The sequence below is a fragment of the Ischnura elegans genome, chromosome 5 (genome assembly GCF_921293095.1).
Source record: "Ischnura elegans chromosome 5, ioIscEleg1.1, whole genome shotgun sequence".
NCBI lineage: Eukaryota > Metazoa > Arthropoda > Insecta > Odonata > Coenagrionidae > Ischnura > Ischnura elegans.
This window is the reverse complement of record NC_060250.1, coordinates 31,523,772-31,543,770: the sequence shown is the minus strand read 5'-3', so window position 1 is coordinate 31,543,770 and position 19,999 is coordinate 31,523,772. Positions and strand designations below refer to the sequence as shown.

Genomic DNA, 19,999 nt, shown 5'->3' with positions numbered 1-19,999 from the left:
TGATAAGTTTTATTTGGAAACATAGAATAACCCTCCTGAACACAGACCATTGGGTCCTCTTATATTTCATCCTCTGTCCTCCTTACTTCTTAGTATTCTCAAGCCTCACTCACCGTTTCCCTAGTATACGTATGGCAGCAAAGATGACAACTTTCCGACAAGTCTTTCCGACCTACCGGCTGAGGACTGCTGACTATGATCGCATTGCCCGTTGCAATCCTCCTTTTTCTGCGCTTGAGCCTTATCTAAGACTATAATTAGTGTTCTCACCGCTCCCTACAGCCTCTTTATACTATTTGAAGAGACTATAAATGTGTATATGATAAATTCCAATAAATACCCCCTCAAAGTTACGAAATAAGAAATAATGTTGGGCCTCGTCCTGAATATCCTACAAGACTATCTCTCCCAACTCACACTAATAATCTCTGCTATAAAAAGTAAGATTTTGTTGCATTTTATTTCACTGTTGCCTCAAATATTATAGTTATTCTTCAAATCACCTTAAAGCCTCAATACTAAGCCTCACCTTAAAGCCTCACCATACTGCTTCTTTATAGTTTCCTTTCCAAAAGGATCCATGGTATCCAGAGGTTTGTATTGAGCAAGTAACTTTGTACGCAATAATACGCAGGGGTGCAATGTTATATAAATCAACAATGAAATTTGATACTAAAAATCGTTTGGCTAGGCCGGAATTCGAACCCAGATCTCCGGATTGCCGGTCAGGTATGCTACTTGTTACAAAACAAAGTCATCAGCCTTTTGCTTGGTTAACACAGCCTGAGATTTACCTTGGAATGAGATGACTTGGTGGTGTAACTTCCGGCATATCTGACCTGCAACCGGGATACCCGGGTCCAAATCCCGGCTAATCCAAAATATATTTTCATGGCGAATTTCATCCTTGGTGTGTGTAGCATTCCACCGTATCGTTTTGAATTAGCAATTTCTGAATACCCGATTAACGTGCTTTTCATAAATGACTGATTGTCCAACAAGTAGTTGTAGGAAGCTTTCTGCTCCAGTCTTAATTGGTAGCCTTAGGCATAATACGAGCGCTCTGTGAGACTGAATTTCGGCATCTAAAGAACTTGTGTTACATTCTTTTTTCCTTGCCGGGATGGGCAGTGAAATTAGTTCATCTATAATCTATGGCTAGATTTTTTGTGCTCCAAACGTAGTTAAGAAAACCCCTGATATCATTTATCGCTAGATTCTGTTGGAAACAGAGTACTGGATAAAATGTAACGTGAAATGAGGGCCCCAATATGGGTTATGGTATGAAAGTTTTGCAATTTTCTATTTCAGTGAATGTTTTTAAACTGTTCGTGTTTTTCATATGGTAAGATGATGGTCTTGCTCTTTGAATTAGAATGTTTTATTTGATGTGCGGTGTGGGCGTATCTACTTTACCTACAGTCTGAAGGGTGTCTTTGAAGGATTGTGGGTCGTGTTGGGATCCGGATTGAAATTGGAGGGAAGGATTGTCCGTGGATGAGTCGTGGAAATCCTTGTGAGCCGCCCGCCTTGGGCACGTGATTGCGAGAGGCACGGTAACCATGGAGCCTCTGGGGGGAGAGACATAATAATGAAGTGAAAGGCGGGCAAAGAAAGAATGAGGGCTGCAACTGTTTGGGTTAGCAGTATGAACGAATGTGCGTGTGCTTGTGCCATTCCGAGTGAAAGTCGACACAGCGAGCGTGGCAAAATGATACCTATGGAATAGCTAAAAAAATAACATCGAAAAGCATCATCACTGCACCGCTTTGAGAAATAATGGAAATTTTCTATCCCCAGCACTATAATCGTCATCACCACTATCGCTAATATTTTTTTTTTTTTTATGCGTTCACGGGGAATAATATATGAAATGCCTGACCCAAATAAGTTTAGAACTCGGTGAATGAGGTAGAAAAAGCATGCAATCGCAACTGTGTGTTTGTTGATATTTTCTGCTTTTCCTTCTCTCCTTATGTTGCGTTTTATTTTCTGCTCACAAAGATCGATTTCCCAAGGCTGGCTTTTGTTGAATTTTTTTTTCGTTCCATCCCTGCTTCCTCGTCGCTTTTTCCTGCAAACTCCTCCCCATTCCATCGGTTCGCATCGCCCTCCCTTCATCTCCTCGTTTTTCTTCTCCGTATTAACACCTTGCTCGTTTCATTATCCTACCCTCATACTCCGCTTTAGTCTGCCTGAATCTCTTTCGTTGCAATCGTTTAACAGCTTCCCTCTCATCCATGAATTCCAACCGTAAATTATTATCGTATTCATTTTATATCGGTTAGAAGGTGTATCTATTTTTCCAACTAACAATAAGTATAAGAAGATTTTTATGAATGATGTTTGCGAACGCCCTCTGTAAACCCTGAATATGGCGAACAATTAGCGTACCTAAGCTGTCTAATCATTTACCTACCTGTACTTAACAATTTCAATTTAGTTGGTAAATTCACGGATTGAAGACGAATCAGTTTTAGAGCACAATATAAATTTTAGAACTCCTTGGATTCATATAGGTATATGTATTACTAACGCTATCCAAGGTACATTAGATACGATTTTTCAAGTTTGGCCTCAGTATCTAATATGGATCTTACTATGGATCTTTAACCCTTACCTATACCGATTATGCGTTGTAGACGATTCTGTGTTGGAAAAGATGGAGTACTCGGATATCCAAAACTTGTTTTTGAAGCATTAAAGCCTTTTTTAAAAACATTTTTTCACATTATAATGATGTATGCACGTTACGAGTAACTTATATATAATATATATTTATGAAATTTCATAGTGTATACGCGTATCTTTTGATGAAGTAAAAATTTTAGCAGTTACATGGCAGTCGGGATATACGATATTTCCTGGAAGAGTTAGTGAATTTTTTTTTTATACGATATTTGTTTTCTACTCACAGTTTTTGGTGCAAAAAGTCGATGTTTTTGAGTAATAGCCTTGATAATTGTTAGTTTCTTTTACATTTTTAGAGGCAATCCTGTTTCTATAATTTTTTCGATAAGTTTTTGGTTTTAGTAGAAACTTAGGTCTTACATGCTTTATACTTGACACAAATTAACGTCTTAATTGTACAGGATTTGCAAAAAAGGAAGGTACATTTCAGTGTGGATTAGTTTGATGGCGTGAAAAATTAAGTCATTTTGTTGGCGATTGATTGGGTGCAATGTCATTGCTGGAATATTAAAGGTTGTATTATTTTATTTTAGAGGCTGTATTGACTCCTCAACAAAGAGGGAATCCTATCCAAGTAACAAAATTTATAAGTAAATAACCGTAGATGATACATTTTAATAATCGCTAGTTAGTCAAATTACACTTAACATAGTGCTGATTTTCAGAAGAAGATGCATCTGGCTGTGATTTGTTGAATTATTTTGCGTTACTTCACTGTAATTTTATTTCTTACAATGGCTATTGACGTTTTCTTTTGTGTTTGAATAAATCCTATTTATATCCTTCTTTTTCTATCTTCTCCTTTTCTACTATGCTTATCATCGAATTGCCTTTTTGTCTCTTTCTCTTCCCCATTTCAAGGTAATCTAATATTATTTGTATAATTTGATATTCTGTGTCAAAATGCTTTAAAGGTCCATTAACTGTAAAAACTAATAGCTATGAAGACTAAATTTTTTATCACATGTATATTCGAAAATTTTAACGTTATAAGCATTATCAACAGCCATAATATTTGCCGTTCCTTTGTGACATCAAATTTTGACGCGTTTCGTTTTTGACCATGTTATTTAAACTAATTTACTTGCGCAACATGATACGCGCTGTGTTTATTTCAAGATTCTACTTGCATTCCTTCACTGAAAATTCTTTTTTCGTGTTAGTTATTGTTCTAGAATTTCTTTTCATTAGGAGTTTTCTGTAGCTCTTAAAATGTAAAAAATAATATTGATTATCATGAGGTTGATTATATTCCTATGCATGCAATAATGCTGCATATTACGGAGGAACATTCTTCGCAAAAATCTGATTAGTGTTAAAACTTAAGATACCATCTTATTGATAATCAACTGATGCTTTATCATTACTATTTCCATAGTTATTTGGTCTTCTTCAAATCCCTTTGGGCCTCTTTTGTGACTCTTCTATCATCAGCAAATCTCCTGGTACTCATAAATGCAGTCATGCAGCCCGCTTTCTTGTTTCATTGATTGCTTACTCAATGCAAACATGAAAAACTACTCATCTTTATGTGTCAAATCTTTCTATTCATGGTCCTTTGCAGATGGGTCCATTAGCTGCTTGGCTTAGATACAGACGGTGGAGATTCTTCCTTCAATCTATTTTAACTACGTCCTGTTTACAATTTTTGGATTTCAATACACGTTGCTTTTAGTCTTAGTCTAAAAGTGAATTGTCCGACGATCAAATTTTCTTCACTGTCCTCACTGCCATAGTGTCTTTTTTGCGTTCATCGGTGTCACTGTGGGAATTTGAGGATATAATGCTGATCATTTACCCTGAGGTTTTGGTTGGATCTTCAGGAAAATGTCTAAGCCCAGGTGCTCAATCCAATGATCCCTTATTGCAGCATCAAATTCTGATTTTAATATCGAGACTCCTATGTTCCACTTATACTCATACATCAGGGATCCCAATCGTGTATGATATTTTTCCTTATTATATTTTATAGTTGTATTTGCCACATTTTCACTTTCTTTTCATTTCGAGTGAAATATGTACCATCCTTTTTTTCCCGTAGCTCATTTTAGCATGTTCTCCGTTTCTAAAAAAAAGGAGATTATATACTTTCCGTCTTACAAACTGTTGTAGGCTGGTATTTAGATATCCGCATAGTAACTTCATACACTTTCATCTTGCTTTCCTTTCTTTTATACAATCCTTACGTTGTACTTTTGTAACGAACTTGCTCTCTTCGGTACTCACGTTCTAGTTCTCTTATCTCAATTTAAAGAGAACTGTTTAAGTGTTAGTAAACTATTTTGTACTCGTGTCAGTATCTTACTCTATTTATTGACTTTTTGTTTGAATTCCATCATCAGAATCTCACGGTTTTAGTTTATATATACCCTAATTTAGCTTTTGAAACCCTTCACCTGGCTTTTTAGATATATTCTATGGAGTTCAGTGGAAATTTTCACTTTCCAGTGGAATTTCCCGAAATGTCGTAGGGTGAGAGTTATTCTCAATATTTCTGCAACAAATGACTTGTGTTTCATGAAGGGTTCCATACGTTTTCCATGTAAATCATTTTGATTTACTTATTTATCGTTAACAGTCGTTCTTCCTTTTTTAGTCGCAGTTTTCTGATCGTCGTAATGATCAGGTTAGCTATTCCCCTGCCCATTTCATTGCTCTGGTAATATAATTGCAGTCATTCTTCATTCTTTCTTTGTTAAAGACATGTAAATCTGCAGCATTTTGTGACTGTTGCCATTTTTATCTTTTAAATATCACAAAAATGTTTTCCACTCTGCGATCTCTCTGAGAATTATCTCAACTCAAACATTTCCATTGAACGATCCTGCGTGTATGAGTTTGTAGCTTCCGCTTCTTTGGTTTCACTTTTCAGACCCCTTCGTCCCTTTTTCCTTGTGCCTCGAAGATAATTCTTTGCATATAATCTTTCAGAATCTCCACTCCACTACCTTTTGTTACTATTATTGTAACATATTTAATTGCTCTATAAAGTCATATTCCTTAAACCCTAGCTGTCTTTTTAAATCCTTTCAGTTCTTGACGGCTATTCACTTTTAGAAAATTCTTTAATTTTTAATTTTTTAATTTTACCCTCTCTGAATGTCCATCGGATGTCGTATATCGGGCTCATTTCTTTCAAATGGCTATTCTGTTGCGTCATTTAAACGCATGGTGCATGTATAGAACAGCAAGACTTTCGTGATTCTTCTTTCTTTGTGTTAATGTTTGCCTCAGGACTACAATCATTGCAAATTTTTTAAATAAATGAGTCGCTTGCCTCACTTCCTTTTTTTAGTTTAATACATCTTTGATAGGCCCGTCAAATTCTGCTGTTGAGCCATCATAATGATTCCTTCCAAAATTCCCTTAGATGTTGGTGACTTAATATCCTTTCGACTCATAATTTTTTGGATTCCACTCTTAAGGATACCAGAGACCTCCTCTTCCTTATTTATACGCAATAATTTCCTATATTATTATAATGTGATGCTAAAGTAGCTACTCCATTAATTCTTCTGTAATCAGATACTTTTATTCTCCCATATTTTGCCGCTGCGCTGTTAGTATCATCTACTTCATTTTATAAAGGTACTACGTGGGTATCTATACACATTACACACTCTCCATTCGTGCAATATTATGAGTTAGTTTACCAACATGTAGAATTATACTATATGATTAAATTCAGTTAATCTTATCATAAATAGAAATTTTATCTTTTAATTAACTTACATGCTCCTCAGACCCAATGGAACTCATTTACCGAAAGGGATTAGAATCGCTTAAAACCGAGGCAGCTGGATGTTCTAGCTGGATCATGAAGATAAACGTTGAAGATGAGACAAGAAATAGAAGAAAGGGGTGTTGAAGAGAGTAAAAGAAGAAAGAAAACTGCTGTATGCAGCACTTTATTGCAGTGAGTAGGGAGATTAACTTTTTTGGCTTAATTTATACCAAAGTCACTACGGTTTTCATACGTATTAACGACTGAATTAATTGATGATTTTATGGAAAACATTATTTGATTCTAACTCTGTAATGAATATTGAGAGAAGTACTTGACAACCAAGGATAGCTTACCGTAGGGTGATCAAGTCTCCTAAATAATGTTAACCAGGCTTTCGAGTTCATCACAAAAATATTAGCAACTATTACACTAAGTGGCAGTCTGAGCCCACATTATTGACTTCCAAGAGAATATTTCACGGCGTGTCCGTGTGTCATAGAGCCGCAATATACTGAAGCATGCCGTGGATGTGAGTAGGCCCAAGCAGGGGAGAGAGAGGTAATAGTGACGAGATCTCGCCCGCATCGTATGCAACCCGCATCTCGGGTCTGTACCGCACGAAAGCCTAGGGGCAAGACGTCGGGGGTATATATGTTGGACGTTGAGGGAGAGGGGGGGATGGAGGGGTTGGGTAGGTATATGGTGGAAGGAGAAAAGAAGAGTCGGGGAATATGGTTGGGTGGTGTGCGCTGGGAGGGGAGGGGGAACTTCGGTTTTCGGCGCAGACGAAAAGGAGTGTGGGGTGGAAGGGAAACGTGTGGAAAGGAGGGAGGGGGGGAGGAGAAAGGTAGGTGGAAAGGGGAGATTGGAAGGGGAGAAGGGATGGTAGTAGTAACGTGCACTACAGGGGAAGTGAGTGAGACTTGTGGAAGGGGTTCGTGAAGCGTGCTCGGGGGATGGGAGGGTAGGGGGTTGGTGGTGGGGGCGAATTCGCCGCGCCGTCGGGTGGAGCCACGGAGAAACCCGAAGGGTGATAGGGGGGAACTGGGGGAGGGGCCAAAAGGGAAGGGGAGGGAAAAGAGGAGGGGGTGCTCACCCCCCCCACCCTCGCCTCGAATACGGCCGCCTCTCTTCAGTCTGCTGCGTGCTTCTGAACGTGTGCCGTCTGACGCCGAGGGGAGCGATCGCTGCGTCGGTGTTACTAAACACATTCACTCACAAAAACTACACGTAGACGCCGCTACCATCCGCGGGACGCATTTTGTTGGCCCTCCGTAAGGGAATCCATCCGGAGAGAGAAAGGTTGGGGGAGGAAAGGGTGAATTAACCGCGAGACGGAGAAGGATCTCCTCCCTCTCGCCGACGGAAGAGGACCACCTCCTCACATATTTCTCCCGTTTTCATCTCCAAAATATCCTGACCCTTTTGAAGAGGAAAAGTCCCGATAGAGAGAAAAGTGGAAAAGATAAAGAAGAAGAGGACCTGAGGATAAGAAGATAAATAATTTTCCATCATCGCTTGATTTAAGATTTTCTCAATAATTTCGGTCCCTTTGGATTGAAAAAAAAGAAAGTTTTTCTTTATACCCGACGACACAAGGAGGAAGTCTTTTTTTGGTCTGCTGTATTTTTTCTGCGGTGGTTCTTTTTGCCTGGTGATTTTTCCTTTCTCACATCTCCAATCTCACCGGTCAGTGAGGGAGGCGTAGGAAGGACCGTCTGCCCGAGTGGCGAAGTGGAGGACCTTTCGGTTTGCTGACGGAAGAAGGACAGCGAGGCCTCCGCTCCCTACCAAGGGCGGTGGCGGAAGGCGCAGAGGGGACAGAGCTGGCGGCCGGGAAGGGCTCTGCCGCGAGGGGGTCACCCCGTTCCTCTACGGCGCGGCGACGCAGCAGGAAGGTCAGTAGAGCACCGCCACGAGTCGAGTCGGTTGGCATACGGCAGGAGCTCCTGGGCGCGCGAGTGAATACCTAATGAATTGAATGATGAATTAAGAGTATGTGCCTCAGGAAGGTGACGAAATATAAATCGTTTGAGTGGGTTCACAAGAACCCAGCTACCTTTCCGAATGTTCTTTGGAAATCGAGCTATGGTGCCAGAGAAGGAAGCGAATGTTGTTGTGGAGTCGAATTGAACGTGATTCTCGGTAGGGAATGTTGACGGAAAATGTAAAATCGAGTTGTCTCCTGCTAGAGAAGGAGAGAGAACTCGCTATTAATGGTGTAAGAGTTTAGTACTGTGATTAATTCGCTACTTTTTTCGCATTGTAAATCGAATGTTGCCAGGAGTCGAATAGAATGCAATTCTCGGTTGGAAATTTTGACGGTAAATTTAAAATTAAGTTGTCCCTTGCGAGATGAGGAGGAAGAACTTGCTATTAATAGTGTAAGAATTTTAGTGTGATACATTGACTTACTTTTTCGTTTTCAGTTGGAGATAATGGTAGGAAAAAATCTTATTGGACTGGGTTTTATGAACATTGCTGGTAGCCTTTGTTAATGTTATAACGTGCGTATTTGTGTTTTGAATGATTACTGGAAAAGGCTGTCAGGATTGTTGGTGGTATTTAGAGTGGCATCACTCCCTCAGATTTATTGTCTTGCTTGTCGACATAAGTATGCTAACACGTTTTTAAGTGCCGTCAAATGTGCTTTATGTGCGGTAGTATGAAATATATGACTTTCATAAACTTGCCGTCACGTTTTTCCTCTCGTATACAATGGATAATACAGTTTAGTGGGATAAATAGTTGTTTCTTGCATCTGATAGCCTTGTTATTATTTTTTTCGATTGCTGTATAATCGGGACTTACGTAATCATCAAATGATTCAACTGCCGTATCGTTAAGCAAGGTTATCCTATTTCCAGACTTAGCAAAATTTTAGCTGACATGTTCTTGGAAAGTGGAAACGTATATGGATCCACGTACCAGTGAGTTAATATGGTATTAAAATCGAGTTGGTTACTAAAAAAAGAGAAGGAAGAAGAGATTCCTTGTAAAGTGCGTTAATAGATTTTATGGCGGTGGTTTGGTGGCGGGGCGGTGGCTTATATCCCATAGTAAAGTCCTCCATTCTTATGGTATGCGCTCAATATTGCTCTATTTACAAATACTTGTGTCAGATCAGCTCTCCTTTTTTATAACTTTGAGGAAGGTATTGTATTTTGCTATTCAATCTTGTCTGTTGTCTCTATGTTATTTGTTATGGTAACATCTAGCCTCATTAATCCGTCCTTCAATGAACTTGTGTTATCCATTGTGATCAATACTCATTTAAAGTATCAACTAATTGTTGGGTTGTGATTTCAAAACATAATAGGCACATATGTACGATTCTGAGTCATTGGCTCTTCGAAAGGCATCATCAGCATTATCACAGTCTAATCTTGGTAGGTAGTCGGTGGAGGGCACTTAGAAATTGGTATGCATTTTAGACGTCTGAGGAGAAGAGTTTGAAATAAGTAGATACCGAAGTGGTTTGTTGAAATAAAGGAAGAACTGTTTGTGGAATTATTTATAAACAGTAAATTATTATAAAATTCGAGCAATTAATCTCCAGTTTACGTTACCACGGCGAATTAATTTTTTTGCCTAACCTAATGATTTCTAGTATTGACTCTTTTTTTATTCAAGCAAAATTAATCATGGAGTGATTGATTTGATATTTTTGGTGGAGAAATAGCTTGGCACGGCGCTAAGTGTAACGGTGAAATTCTGTGCGAATGCCTGGCAGTCTATTCTGCATAATATGAAGTAATATATCGAAGGGATGCATGATTTATATTTTAAGGGGCATTTCATGCCCCATTATCGATTGAACCATCATTTAGCCGAGAGTACAGGAGTGCTTTATAACGTCTCTCTCAGTGTTACCAATTTGGCAGAGTATTAGTTGACGAACGTGATAATTTTTCTCGGAGGCAATCGTAGTGGTATCATTCATTCCATTCAACGGCCATTTTCGTATTTTCAAGAATGTTTAGCCTTAGGTTCGTGGAAGATACTTCATTTTATCTGTATTTTTGATCATCAAGTCTAATTTTTAATGCAGTTGTACGATTGTTTTTCTTCGGTGAACAATTGATATTTGTGACTGTTTTCAGATGACAAGGCTGCCGTCATTCCATTTTTCAAATTCCAGTACTCTATCAATGCATGCAAATCCGCTACCATGCTCACTCATAACTACCAAAATGGCCTTCACACAAGTATTCGCGGTAACAAATACGCATTGATATACTTAAGGAATCGTTCCATTAGATTAATTGTACTGAATTCCTGTTTTAGATTTCAGGAGTGCCCATAGATGAGAAGGAAAACAGAGTACTATTTGTTTGTGACTATTATATGCACCCACCAATTTGGTTTGCAGAAATTTTATATGCGCCCTGTTAATGAAATCATTTCAAGTTATTCAAAAGCTAACCTTCTCATACTACTTTAAATGCTATTTACATAACACTTTCTTGAGACTTGACGATGGACCTTTTTGTATTTTAAATTAATCACATAAATTTAAATTGTACTACCCTGTTTCTATCTATTGGACCGATAGAAATATTGCATAAGTGGAAACATTAGTAGACCTCTCCAGTATTGATACAATAAATAATCATCAATTGAACAAATATTTGCGGCTTATTACTTTTGTGTTCATGCACCTCAGTAAGTAGCGCTATTATTATTGTAATAATGAATGTAAGTAGGAGTGACTCCTTGAAAGCTATAAATTCACGTCTTCTGTATCATTTCCTTTCAATTTTCTTTCAAAATGAAATCATCAACTCGACAATTTCTGCCCTGTGTAATGTTTATTTCTCAAGTGGAGGTTGTATGAATGTGCACATGAATCCCATTTTTACGTTATAATTCTTTCGCCTAAGGTAGTTAAACGGAATTTATATTTTTGTTAAGGACGATACAGATATTAGGACATAAGATGCCTAAATTAAGTTATTTGAGGAGTGTTAACCACTGCGCAGTAATAAGTCATTCCTAAATATATTTCATTGCCGTGAGTTAATTCGTAGCCGGCTAAATTTTCAAAAATATCAAAATATGCGGCGTAAGAGCTTGGTAGTGTCCGTCTGGCATGCTGACTCACATAACGATTTTATAAAATTAATGCTGATCGTTTAACCAAATTACTGTTTCGAAGTTCTGTTGTATTCGCTTAGAGATATTTTATGCAAAAATCGTGGCGTAAATCAGTCTTTAGTATCTTACATTTAAATAATCTAATTTCAATTCTAATGAATCTATATAAATATATTAACGAATGAGTCATGTTCTGGTTCTGTCTTTAATAAAGAGCATTGTAAAGTTGAATAGAATCTTCATACTCTCATAGATTTAATGCTAGAACACTGTATCCATAAAAGCTTACTTGCTAGCATACCAGCAGTAATATCAGTTTCTCATTTAGGTTTTGGGTACACCTGAAATCTAAATCAGGAATTCAGAGCTACGAATTGAATAAAACGAATCCATGATTAGAGGTGCATGTGTATTTGTTACCGTGTGTACATGTCTGCTCGCTACCATGGTTGTTATGAGTGCACATTTTTTTCCGGAGCGAGCAATTAGTCATTCGGCGAGAGGCAAATGGATTTTCCAATTTTCCCAGAATCTGGTTTTATTGAAAATCAGCGACAAAGGGAATATCCTCGAAATGTCAATGTCGCATTCCTGACCCAGTGCGTTTAAGGTTTGAATTCGAGCACGAGTGAGGAAATTTCAAGTGTCTTAAACAGAAATTGATGAAACATGAATAATGAAATCTTATTGTCTTTTGGTAAATGAAAATGGAAAACTTTGTCCTCAGTATTTATTATCGTACGACGCTTTTCAGCGAATCACCTTCGCCATCATCAGGTACAAATTCCTTCGCTCGGAATTTGTACGTGATGATGTAGGTGAGACGATGAAAAGCGTCGCACGATAATAAATACTGTGGACATACAAAAAGTTCTTCACTTTAATTTATTAATACAATATGTTCCACAACATCTCGCCGAACACCGTTGAATACATTTATTGTCTTTTGTTTATCCAGGATTTTTCCACTGATTATCGGAAATGATTTTATCAGTATCATGTCGGTTGACCGCTTTAGGTTATGTGTAGATACTTCTCAGAATCTTGGTGATTAAAGAAGTATTCCGAATAGATTAAAATGGGTAATTCTGCGAAAATATCTTAACATAAATTTCAATATCAATAACCGTGGGAAAACGATGTAAATTTCCACATTTTTTCATTTATAATGCTATAGAACTCTTTCACGCAATGGTTTGATGAAAAACGCTTAAAAGCTTCCATTATTTAACTCGGGCGAAAATTAATGAGTACATTCTTTCATGTGCGTATTTTCAGTGCAAAACTTGTTCTGCAATGGTAAAATAATATATGCTAAAGATAACTCGTGCATTGCTCTTGATGGAAGATGTTGATTAAATTGGCCATTTAGTTTCTAGTTTTAATTGAAGTTACCCACTTGAGTTAATTCATCGCAGGCTGAATTTCTAGGAAAAATAAAACAACATTATATTAAAATATACGGCTTAAGGTCTTGATTTTGCCCATCTGACGCGATAAATCATATAAAGATAACCTAAAATTAATGCTGAGTGAGTACCCAAAGTACTGTCTGAGAGTTCTGTTGTAGTCGAATAATGGAAGTGATTTCTGCACTACTGCACATTATACAACTACTTTGCTAGCGCTAAGTTTCGCTAAAAAAGATATTATTATTATTATCAACTATATTATGACCTTCGTTATTTCTTTGATATTGAAATAACTAAATAATGGCGTTAAATTAAATGAAATAAATATATGCCATTCAGAGATTCTATGATGATCCAGCATGGCACTACCTCATTTATGTATTAATTTCATTTACCTTTAAAAATTATATATATTCTTTTTCTGTATTTAAAATTTTGCATCATAGACAAGGCAAATATTGTTGTGTAATGAGGAGTAATGTATTGGAACTATTAAGAAGTTTTTACAAGTCTTTGAAAGCATTTGTTGCCAGTAGAAATTCTTGTTTCATATTTATTGAATAGATCTAATTAATTCCTTTTAACATTTGGTTAAGCATTTAAAATAAACGGTATTACTTTCATAAGCTAGTGAAATAAAATTATTTTAATGTTATACCTCTTGTGTAATAAGTAGAGTTTGCGTCATATTGCTGAGAAGTATGTTATAAGCACGCTTTATTATGCTCAGGCATTATCACTACTGGAAAAACCTTTGATCTTCTTGGTAAAGGTTGAAAATTCTTGGCTCGCAACAATGGAATCATTTGCAGATGTACCTGAGTGAGTACGATCAGGTAACATCGTCATGTTCCCTTCTTCTTAGCTAAGGAGCAGGAATGTCGCACATTTTAGAGTAGGTATGCGATTTGGAGATTTATCCTTAAGTGTATTTGCTTGTTTTATTTTGAGTTGGATTGAAGGGTATAGTCTCATTCATTCATTGTGATTAGTGAATTGAGATTTAATTGATCACACCATGGGCTCGTTGTTAATTTATATTTGCATTAATGCTCGTATTAATAATATAGAGAAGAATTGTGAGTATGTTTAATTAGATGACAGTTTTTAGTGGTTCAGCTGATGTTCCCTTCATTCTTATGGATTGAGATAAATATATGTAAAGTACTCTCTTTGAGTAACTCAACCCCTGTCTTTTCATTGTACGATTTTATGCGCATTTCTCTATATCATTTAAAAAATCGATTGTTGTGATAAATACAAATTATCTGTTTTATGGTATAAGGCAGACGTTATCATGAAGCTTGCAGCTATTTTCCTCGTGTTTTTATTTTAATATAATATTATATAATTTTATTTTAATATACACTAATAGCTTTTTTTCTTGAGATGAAATTGAATATATAATTAAAACAAATATAGGCTTATAGCTTACCGACATAGACTGGGAAATTTATTTTCTACTTTGCAGCGTAAACGGTTGAAATACGGGTCATGGCGAGGATGATGCCGATTTAAATTGGCTCATAAAATAATTTTTGCGCTTGTTAAATTTATACCCAATAAACTTTATTAATGGTAGAAATAAACTTCTCTTTTTATTATAGCCCAGTGAAATAGCGAACGCCTCGCAGTCATGTCTTTGTCTAAATTTCGTCTACCGCCATGTTTGATTGTTCCTCATGATCACTGCCACCCGAATTGGAATATCAACATTTTAACTCGGAATTGTGAAACGGTTGGTTTGCTTATTGGTTTGTTTAGTCATGATAATTATTTCACGGGTAATTTTCGTATGATCGAAAGCCTTAAACTGATCATCGAGCTGCACAAAAGCTTTTTTTTATTATTTGAGGTCCAAATATACGAAAATTGATAAGGGTACTCTACAACGCTGTAAAAAAAGCTTACCCGGAGAAGTAAATCACATACATTGACATTACTGTGCATTGTATAAAAATTGGACATGACATCCGCTGTTTTGATCTTCATAGAAAGACAATCATAAGTGAAATGTTCTGCTGTCGAAACTCAGGGCTTCTTTAATTCAAAAGTATTGTCATTCCCCTCGTATAAGATGTACATGCACCGTAGTTGATTCAATGGCTAAGAATCTACATAATTAACCTGCTGCATTATCGGCAATTGCAATGCAAAGGATAAAAATCAGCGCGTATGTAACTCTCGTTATTTGTGGCGCAAATAGTTAATAATGAACACGCAATCACATATTAAAGTAAGAAAAGTTTATGCTGGAATAATCAATGAAGCGATCTTAAATGCAGTCGTTTGCTGTGCCGGATCACCTGATGTAAACAAAAGCTGCCTTCTTTGCTTCGCATGGTACCTCACCCCACCTCGTCGAAACGGCATCAAAGGCTTTCGCTGATTGGCTGACTATTTAGCGGCTAAGTGTCAAATTCGGAAAGTTCAACTTTAATCACATTCGACTTCATTTTCTTCCTCTGAATATTAGGTGTTATTAGTTTATATTTATTGGTTAGCTTCCAATCATGCGTCATTCTTGGTTAGAAATCAAGAATGTGCGCTTCTACCTCTGCTTATGTTTGTGAACCTTCAAGTACCTAATAAGATCACTTTTTGTGGTGAAAAAAATGACCAAATAAAAAATTATGTTCATATTAGATTGAAAAAAGCCAGTTTTATTTCCTACGATGCTCTACACCAGTCATACTCTCTACCAGTCTTCGCCGTGTGACTTCCATTATGCTAGTGTTTACGATAGGTATCATGCAAATCATGTATCGTATTATTTGGCCTCGACTGGGTCGTTTAAGAAAATACATTTATATTTTACCTGTAATGGCTGCCATGAAGTTCTTCTTCATCAATATGTAGGCCAAGTTATGACTTATGCCTGAAATGTCAAGAAATTTCAATTAATTATGTTCATTAAGTGTCAATACTTTTCATGCATGGCCGTAACCGCTTTAATTGGGTTGAATTATGTCTCATAAAAATAATTGAATAGTTGCCTCAGAATACGCTAAACTTCAGAGTTTTTACTTTCCCCGGAAGAATATTCCTAACTATCCTCGATTACTTAGAATGCAATGTGTCAAACGAGCGGGGTTGGATAAAAAATGATGTTATATAGCTGCCTCTTCCAAGCACCGACGTAAGACGCCTGTAGATTACACAAAAATAATGAAGATTATTGCTGATATATTTCCAAAAATATGAAAAAAAACAAGCAGTGGGTAGTTGGTGAAATCAGATGGTTTCGCTGGAGATAGGGCTTTCATTATGTTGGATAGGCTCCCTGCTTCTGGTTGGTAGTATAGACTGGTGGCTCGAGATAAAATTTATGAAGATGATAACCACGCAATGTAAATCAATGAGTATATAATTTGCTTGCTTGAAAAGATAGTGACACTAAGTTTAAAGAGGGGACTGTAAAACTCTCAAATCGATCAATTTAAATACCTTTTTGGATGAGATACCTGGCATAGCGCTGCTGCGAAGTTATCACAAATGATACTTATAATTCGTCAGCTATGGTAACGTCTGTCAACCCTTTTAATAAGAATGGCTACAATACAGCCAACTGTGAACTGGTGCTATTCCTTATTTCGTTGTACGATTTTATTGGAAAGTTTTTGTTAATGTTCATTTCAATATTGCTCCGCTGACAGTCCTTAAGCAGAATTTAGAGAAATGCATTTTGCTCAATTTTCTCTCTCATTGATTAACGCTCTCTTTGTACATAGTTTTAGGTTTAGTCGTCGAATTATCTTTTTGAATGTTCTCCTGTACATATCGTACTTTTCTCCTTTTTTATTAATGATTATTGAATCTTATGGTCAGTTTATCTCACAATGTTATTACCTTATTATTGTGTTGTATTTTCATCTCTCACGTCTTTAAGAGTGACCAATCTGGAATTGCATAATTTCTTTTCTGTATTCCTTCCAAATGTTGAGTTGAAGGTTAAATAACTTCTTTTGGTATGTCCTTTTTTGTGCGGATACTAATATTAATACTCTTATATGGCCGTAGTTAAAAATATATTTTTTTATCATTTACCATCTTTATTGCCTGAGTTATTGTCTTAATAATAGCTCGGAAATTATCTGAATCCTCTGTAATTGATGTAATGTTTCTCTCATTTGAGAACTGGGAAAACAGTAAGAATATAGAGCTCTCATTTTTATTATCTACGTGAATTTAATTGTTTGCAGTTAGAAGTGATTGGCGACTAGAATACTCTTTTACAATCCCATCAAGCACGATAAAAATTATTTGGTTAGATAATTGCGTATATTCGAGCATGCGGCGTTAATATTTAAAAATATTTTTTTCCTAATTAATACTATTTCCAAATTTATCCGTCTTTGAGGCCTACACGTCTGCTGATAGGTAAATGCTCGCAGGAAGGTAGGAAATCAATTTGTGTAATTAATCCTTAAAGCTTGGAATCATTGGAGCACCAAAGCATGGTGAATGCGTTATTTCGTCGAATATAACTTTGACAAGAACTTTTTCCCGCAATAATGGCATCGCTCTTATTCTAAGTAATCAGTAGCGATGGATATACTTTCGCTGAACACTGGGCTGCTGAAAGAATGAGGATTATTTTGTCTTCCCTCCTCCGTTCTCTTGATTAAATATGGCATTAAAAACATGCGTTCTCCGCGGAATCTATTAAGGAATATTTGGGTTCGATCGAAAGGGGGAAAGGAAGTTTGAGTCCCTAAGTTTCGAGCGACTTCGTGCTACCTACCTCTCGACCCGTACCTCTCTCGGAGCTAATTTTCAAAAGGCCATCTGCCCCGAATAGAAACTCGAAAGGGAAGAGAGCAATCAGGCTGAAATAAAAACCATCCCCTTTCGGAAATCAGCCCATCTCCTCCTCCCCCTCCTCTCTCTCTCTTAGCTCCCCCCATTCGCTCTCTCCCTCACAGCACCTAAAGCTCTATCCCTTCACGTCCACGCACGAAACTTCCCATACCCTTCACTATCTACTACTCCCCTTTGGGCCCCCTCTGAGAGAGAGAAGCCTAAATTCCCATTTTCCACCCTTCCCCACCCCCCCTGCCATCTTCTCCATCCACTTTCCAACCACCTTTTCCCGTCAAGTATCCAAAAATCCCCCTCTCCCCTCATCCATCCAGAGAAGAAAAAAAAGGCAATGCCTTGCGATTCCATGGAACCAAAACGAAAATATCCCCGAAAACAAAACGGTTTAATTTTTTTTTTTGAAAAACGTTTCGGAAAGGGGGAATCTTTTTACCGTTTCCCTTTTTCCTGCCGGGCTACTCCCCCCCCCCCTTTCCCATCCGCCTCTTGTCTTATGCCCGCCATCGTGCTATGGCTCTGCTTGGAAAGGGAGTTTGGGAGGAGGGAGGTGGGAGAATGTATTGGGGAGGAAAAGGAAAGTATTTTCTTATCCAGCGACCTCTTCCATGTCTCACGTCATCCACGGGGCGCACGCCAGCGCACGAAACCCTGGGTAGGTAGAAAGTACGCCGGGGAAAATAAAACCACCCTCTGATTCTGTCGCTCATCGGTTCTCTCCGCCCATCCCTACCCATTTTCGATCTCTTCTCTGCCGCTTAACTCTCGGACCTCCCCGTAGAAATATCCTTGAGAGTGACTTCTTAGCTTCGAATGGGTGGATATTTGATGAAGGCCTTGGAATTTTATCTTTTTCAAAAATGAAATTGGTATACGTTCTGTATTTGGACTTCATTGTGAATATTTTCCCTTTTTTTCCGTGGACAACAGTGCCAAATATATAGATATTATATTATTGCACCTAATATAATGCGCTACTCGGATGCCTACTTGAAGTTATCTCTGTATCCCATTAGCAACTTCTTGGCCTTTAGAGCTGAAACTCCTCAAACTTGAATGTCCTTGTCTTGGATATGGTGAAGTAAGAAACCATTTGTCATCGTTTTTTTTCTAACGATTCCTCCGAAAATGCGCTCAGGATCCTTCAATCCTACTTGAATTCTTCATCTAGCGTGCAAGTAGCTGCGATATAAGGATATGTTTTACGCCTTTTTATCGCAATCATTCCATAATACTATTTATAGCTCATTAATTATAATAAGAACATATTTTAATTTTTTTAGCTCACCCTAATGGGATCCATATAGTTTAAGAATTCTAATGCCTCTTAAAATTTTTGCTTTCCGTCGCTTTTTATAATAGTTAACACATAATTGGGACTTAGTATTTACTGCTATAATAGAATTCATGAGTATTGCAGAATCTGTACTCAAGTAAGCGGTAATCTTTCAGAATAGATAATGAATCAGAATAAGTCTAAATTTTTTTATGAGAAATTTTCATTGACTTTGGTGTGTCGAAAGTGGAGATATATTTTTATTTGAACGAAATCTATTTAGACAACCCCGTAAAATTTTTAAATTTACGCATCATTATTGGGTGGAAGACTTAATGCTTTCCAGGTGGATAATAGCCGAGTCATTTTTTTGCTGCAACCACGCCACGCGCTCCATATGCGTCGATATTTCTGGCCTCGAAAAGATGGAAAAGCATTCAATCGAAACGTCCTGACATTTTTGGAAGAAAGAGAGCAATGCACAACAATAATCATGGGAGATTTTTTGTTTTTATGACATTTATTTCTTGCTTTTAGAATGAGTGGAAAAGAAAATCAAAAGTTTCTCTGTGCCTCTGTCTCCATGTTCAAACGCTCGGAAAACTAGTTCTGTCGAGTTCTGCGATACCTGCACTAGGAGTGACGCGTGGACGGACGGCTACGGAAATAGACCGTGCGAAAGAGGAGGAATGCGGATCGCGGCGTGAGTTGGACGAGATTAAAAAGCGGGTTAGATAGTCAAGGGGATCAAATTGAAGTGAACGCAGGGGGATGAAAGGGGTAAGGAGTAGGTGTATATAAACGGAATTCGTCGCAATGCGAAGTAGGAAGGAACGGGTTTTATATTAGTTACTCGGCCGATGGGAGAATATGAAAGGGTAGGGAGTGTTTGGAAGTGGAGGGAGAGGGGGAGAGAGAGTGGATATCACGCCACAGGATGGCGTGCAGAGGCGGACCGGGGCGGGAGAGACATCTCCG

General features: G+C 37.6%; 1 protein-coding gene across 2 annotated transcripts in view; it reads left to right on the top strand.

Annotated features, from left to right (window-relative positions):
* The first annotated feature begins 7,558 nt into the window (after positions 1 to 7,558).
* LOC124158652 overlaps positions 7,559 to 19,999 on the top strand; it is a 911,695-nt gene continuing 899,254 nt past the window's right edge. For both annotated transcript variants that reach the window (XM_046533860.1, XM_046533859.1), the window contains exon 1: positions 7,559 to 8,316. The gene's annotated coding sequence lies outside the window, so the exon portion shown is untranslated. The remainder of the gene's footprint in view (positions 8,317 to 19,999) is intronic.